This window comes from Nilaparvata lugens, chromosome 8 (genome assembly GCF_014356525.2).
Source record: "Nilaparvata lugens isolate BPH chromosome 8, ASM1435652v1, whole genome shotgun sequence".
Classification (NCBI taxonomy): domain Eukaryota; kingdom Metazoa; phylum Arthropoda; class Insecta; order Hemiptera; family Delphacidae; genus Nilaparvata; species Nilaparvata lugens.
In genome coordinates this window covers 37,561,710-37,568,569 of record NC_052511.1, presented here as the reverse complement: position 1 = coordinate 37,568,569, position 6,860 = coordinate 37,561,710, and positions in this window count along the sequence as shown.

Below are 6,860 nucleotides of genomic sequence, written 5' to 3'. Positions count from 1 at the left end.
TTCCAGCTGAATGAGGACAAGACACAAAGGATCATCTGCAGCTTGTCACGAGAACTGCATGACTGAGAATCCAGTGAAGCTGCTAAGTCTTGTCTTGGACTGCAAACTCAGCTGGGAGAGTCATATACAACCGACTCATCCTTGCATATGCTTCCTGCTTCTCAGGATGAGGGTCTGGTGACTGAGAAGTATCTTGTAATGATGTGCCATACTCTCTTCTTTTGCCACATGACCTATGGATTGCTCCTGTGGGGCCACTCAGCAGGGGCGATGCTGATGTCCTGAGGCTGTAAACCTAGCGCCGCAGTGCAGGCTGGTTGCTTGGCTGAATTGGACTAGGCGCTGAGACAGCAAATAATAGCAGCATTGGTGGGAATGCGAGCGGCTGCGGTAACATCCTCCACCCAGCAATGGTCGGCGTAGTTTTGCCTAGCGGACAGACAAAAAATCAAAACAGTCGGTTATTTGATCCCTCCAGCCAGGCTCAGCCAAGCAGTCGAGACAATAGAACAATGGAGTGGTGGTCTTATTCGCGTTCATCAGCAGTTTTCTTTCTCACGATTATTTTGATTTTTGTGTGTCAATAATAACTCCAGTCACCAGTAAACAGTCACCCAGAAACGTGGTGTACTACCATATTAATGACTTTTCATGATGATTTTTAATTATTTAAAAACATTGTTGACATTCTGAGCCTTTAGGCTAAACTTGGGGTCGCTGAGAACGAATCTGCAATCAGAATTTCTCTATCACGAAAAATAACGAAAAAAATCCAGCTGTTGATCTTCTGGCAACCGTTAACAGTCATCTTGCAATGCGGCCGAAACACTTCCAAGCCAGACACCCATCTCGAATGACAACGCCAAGCTGTGAGAAACCATCCTGCACTGCGGCGCTAGGTTAAAAGAGGTGAGAATCTTAACAGGCAGCAACCTTCTTTCCCACTGCAAGCCCTTATTTGCTCGACTTGGTGTGCTGACGGTCCACAGCCATCACATCCTTCAGCGCTTGGTGCATATGTCAAGAGGACACAGCATATTCTGGCTCCTGGTAGTGACATTCACTACCACAACACCAGGAACCGTGAACTGTTGGGTGCCCCCCAAGAGTCGCCACCAAAAATCACAGGCCAGTCATAGAATTCCTGCCCCGAAACTCTTTAACAAGTGGCATCCTGTTGTGAAGCAGTTGAATGAGGGTGCCTTCAAGAGAACTGTCAGAAAGCTGCTTTGTGACAAGACATAATATAAATAACGTGAATGAATTTATGAGTGATTTGAACTTTTATTAAGAGTGGTCACTGTATTTATTTGTCATCAGTATAGTTGATGTGTGATTACACATATTGAAATTGAAGTTTTTGATGCCACTGATTTCACAAGTGTGGGTAATGGATGAAGCAGAAGGTATTAAAGATATAAGAGTGAGTAAGTGAAGTCTCATAACTCACACTCGCAGTTCCTATTACCCACGCACAAGTAAAAAGCTCATGTTGTGTGCATCATAAAAGTAAGCGGTTCTCAAGAAAAGGTGAGTTTTTCCAGTTAATTTCTTGGTATTTTCACTTGTTGCAGCAGCTGATCGGTAACTAAACTCTCCTAACCTATGTGCTGTTAACTCAATCAGCGCATCGGTTTCTAACTTATTTAGGAACGTATTCTTTATTTTTGCAATGCAATTTGTCTTTCAGCTTTGTGGTTTACAAAATATCATTCCTCTCATTTTCTAATCACTTGTATTGGACCTTAACTACATCAATGAAAAACTGAAATCAGGTTGTAACCTTACCTTTTACGGTACCGTTGGCACTGTTCAAACGTATCGTATTGAATAACAAACTTTCAACTTCTTTAATAATTTGCATAGGTAACTCTCTTTGAACTTCCATCATTTGAAAATCATTTTGCTTCTTATATAAGGAGTAAAGCTTTTAGAGCAGAAGCTTGGAAAGAAGGTCTCATTTTTCTAAAATTACATTTCGTACGGACGGTACTAATTGAATATTCCAGTGCCGGTGTGGTTATTTAAATTCTGTTGTGCATTTCAAGTTCATAGGTAGTTCTTCTTATCATTCAAATCTACGTTCATCTATGGTGGTTCTTTTCTAAACATTCTTCAAGGATAGCCGAAAAGTTAGATAGCGTTTCAAAGTCCTTATCGTTTTGTGTTAGTTTTGAAATCCAAAGTTATCAAATCACATGTCAATTAGAAATATGTATTTATAATACATACATACATTTGAATAAGGTTTTATATTTGTTATTTGTTCAATCTAAACATGAATGATTTGAAATTAAAACATCTTGCATCTTGCTTGAGATGTCGATATGTTTGGATTAATATTATTCTTACTCTTCTATGGGAATAGATAAAATCTTTCCAGTTTGTCTCTTCTACAGTTCTTAGCAATCATCTCTAAAACACATTAAATAGCTTATAGGTAAAAGCCATGTTTTTTGGAAATTTGTGTAATTTCTTATACTTTTCCATTTTTTTACTTTCCTTGCCCTACTACAGGTACCTAATGAAAGTATTGCTTTTCAGAAAAATTAAGGTACCCCAATTTCAAGTTTTCTATACGTTTAAAGGTCCTCTGAGTCCAAGAACATGAATTTTTAAATTTGCTTTTAAGACCATACTTTTCAATATTTACGAGTAACTTAATTAATTATTATATTATTCTAATCAATTCTGATAGTTGCTGAAATTTCGAATTAATCATTACCGTACTACGTGGCTTATAATATATATAAATTCTAAAACATAGCTTTAATTTGTGCATAAGGTGATGATTCATATCTGCATTGTTCAATTCCATCCTGTAGCCTGCATTACATTATATTTTTAGATGTACAATATTCACTAGAGATGATAAGTACATCTAGTTTCAAAATTATATGAACAGAAATTAGAAAACAATTAAACATAAGGTAGGTACCCTACTTGTGAATAATGTTTCTTAGTTCCAAGTGAATAATTTTTAACGGCTGTGTGATTCACTTTAAAATATATCCTAATAAGTATTATAAATAACATGAATGCTTTCCATTTTCCAATTTTTGGGGAAATATTTGCTCATTTAACCAATCATGACAGCTTGAAGTTAATCACACTACAGTTATTTGGAGTTCTCCCATCATTTCATTGATAAATCCAGAAATACTGCACCAACAGTGACTGCAGATCTACTGCATAATATAACAAGGGTAACATCAATAATTAAAAACTAATACTATGTTTTCAACTTTATTTTGCTTCTCACAATAAATTTTCATTTGTTTATGTAGTTCGTGATAATATATTGTTTTAGCTTGTGAATCAGTATTGTATTGGAGGTTTTAGGGCCGTTTGCACAGTCAAAGCTTTAACGGAATTTAATCAGCTGGTGGCTTAAACTCAAAATGTACCACATTATAACAAACAAGACTTGATACGGATTTAATCCTGTTTAAAATGAAATTTAGTTTAAACTGTAACTGTGCAAACGGCCCTAAGTGTAAGAGGGGTGGCTTCACCCTCCTAGAATTAAATAAAGTGTAAGGGCCAGCTTCGCTCTAACTTCACCCTCCTACACTCAAACAAAAGGCAACAATTCAATTCAAAATAAAAAATATTTAAGTTTAAAACAGGGTACTTTGATGTTTAATTCTTATGTAAAAACGAGTAGCCCTTACCAACAAAGTGAACATCGGTGACAATATTTATTATCGGTGTGTCAATCGGTATTTAGCTATCAGCTGTTAACAGACGTGACACATATGTGGGTCACGTGACCCATTACCGGTGCGCTACAGTTAATTGGGTTAGACCTGTTTACTGGTCGAGTGCACATCCTGCCAGTCAGTTGTGAACTACTATTGTTGTTGTATTGCTCGTAAATCGTAATTGTATCGTGGACTGTTCTATAATGTGAATGTGATGATGCAATTGAGAGACTTGGATACGTACTTGTGTAGTGCTTTAAAGTGAGATTCATTTTTAAAAGTTAGCATTGATTGGATAAGAAGCTTTGATGTTACTTGAAATGAATATTAGATTCACACCATTCTGTGTCAGCATTGATTCAATGAGAGGTATTGATGAAAATTGATGACATTGAAGTATTGATGAAAGAAATTTGTTATTCATTATTCACTGAATCAACCAAAATTTCCATCAAATCTTGAATGTTCTCATGATAGTCTCAGTTTCTCACTGTAGAAAATATTCTCCGGTGTTGGGTAATCTCTCATTTTATGATGTAATTAATTTTTCTTTGAGTAATTGATTGATTGATTGATTGAGTACTTTACTTATGTAGATTACAATATATACTGGCTTATACACTTATATATAATAGCTTACAATATAGCAAAATTATAGATGAATTTACATAATATAGACTAAGAAAATATTGAACTATATATGATATGAAAAAGAAATTTGTAATAAATTATAATAACTATAGATAATTATTTTGTTATGCATCTACATAAATTGGCGGAGCTTTGGACATATCAATGTCCATTCTTCGGAAAGAATATTTAAAATATCCTCCCCACTAACTCTCTACCAAATTGATTTGATATTTATAGAGCCCAAGCTATGTGTAGTTATGTCACTCTATTACTGTACCGTGATCTTATTGACTTGATATCTATATACAGCCCAAGCAATGTCTAGTTATGTCACTTATTATAGCTGTTCCATAATCTTCTTCTCGTATTTTTTGTGTGGATCATCATGTTTTGGTATGCAGAAATGCAGTCAACTAATTTATAGTGTTGGTTCCACTATATTTAGATTCACTTTATATTCATAATAAATAGTATTATTCATAATACTATTCTATATTTCATTCATAATAAATAGTATCAATATTTGCCAATCAAATAGTGCTGATGATTTGAAGTAAATCTCACTAAATATGTATTTCTTCCAATAGTTTTAACCAATTAAATTACTCATTACAAGAATTCACTCGTGTTTTGAAACGTATCTCTGTAAATAAATAGGGGAGGTGGAAGGTTAAGAATCTAGTCAAGAGGATTAAAATCGTGGGAGGGAAGGTGGAAGGTGAAGATGGTAATTAATTATAAATCCGATTAATGAATTAATTGAAAAAAGTGTTCAACATTGATTAGTGTAATTCCATCGCAATTTTGAGTAGATGTCACACAAAACGTCACTGATACGTATTACTTCCAGAATTATTAATGTTTTTTAGAATAATTAATTAACACCACTCAAATTATTCATTACAAGAATTCACTCTTGTTTTGGATCGTATCTCTCTAAAATCAATAGGATGAATTAATAACAAATATTAATAAATTCGATTAATGAAATAATTGATAAATAGTATTTAACATTGATTAGTGTAATTCCATCGCAATTTGAAGTAGATCTAATTATGTATTACGTCCAATAGTTTTAACCAATTAAATTACTCATTACAAGAATTCACTCAGGTTTTGAAATGTATATCTCTAAAATAAATAGGTAATTGATAACAAATATTAATAAATTCGATTAATGAAGTTATTGATGAAAAAAGTATTCAACATTGATTAGTATAATTCCATCCCAATTTGAAGTAGATCTCACTAAATACGTATTACTTCCAGTATTCTTAACCACTCAAATTATTCATTACAAGAATTCACTCGTGTTTTGAAACGTATCTCTGCAAAATAAATAGGGGAGGTGGAAGGTTAAGAATCTAGTCAAGAGGATTAAGATCGTGGGAGGGAAGGTGGAAGGTGAAGATGGTAATTAATAATAAATCCGATTAATGAATTAATTGAAAAAAGTGTTCAACATTGATTAGTGTAATTCCATCGCAATTTGAAGTAGATCTCACTAAATACGTATTACTTCCAGTATTCTTAACCACTCAAATTATTCATTACAAGAATTCACTCTTGTTTTGGAACGTATCTCTCTAAAATCAATAGATATTAATAACAAATATTAATAAATTCGATTAATGAAATAATTGATAAAAAGTATTCAACATTGATTAGTGTAATCGCAATATTAAGTAGAGCTAAATATATATTACGTCCAATAGTTTTAACCAATTGAAGTACTCATAAGAATTCACTCAGGTTTTGGAACGTATCTCTCTAAAATCAATAGGTAGTTAATAACAAATATTAATAAATTCGATTAATGAAATAATTGATAAATAGTATTTAACATTGATTAGTGTAATTCCATCGCAATTTGAAGTAGATCTAATTATGTATTACGTCCAATAGTTTTAACCAATTAAATTACTCATTACAAGAATTCACTCAGGTTTTGAAATGTATATCTCTAAAATAAATAGGTAATTGATAACAAATATTAATAAATTCGATTAATGAAGTTATTGATGAAAAAAGTATTCAACATTGATTAGTATCACATTTCCATCGCAACCAATACTCAAGGCTCCTCTTGCATAGCTATAATCATTCTCTGTATTTCTATAAATATTCAGACGCTGATTCCACATTGGCAATGCATGGATTTCTCATACTAGGTTATTATTGATGACGCTCACCACAAAATTCTCTACCTTCTAATTTCAAAGTGGCGAAGATTTAATTTCAAGACGTTCCGCTCATCAATAGTGTACATTTCTGAATTCATTTGTGCCGTTGAAAGCTCACCTTTTTACTTACCAACCTGTGTGGTTCTCTATATATTTCTGCATTCATATGTGCCGTTGAAAACTCAGTTTATTACTTACCAAATTTCTATCACTATATATTTTTATGTATATTCATTTCTCGCACTTACTTCGAAGACTTATGTTAAGCCGCCTATGTCTTGAAGTGGGAATCATTCAAAACTCTTGTCAACATGCCTTTCGAAACTAGTGAATGCTTCGC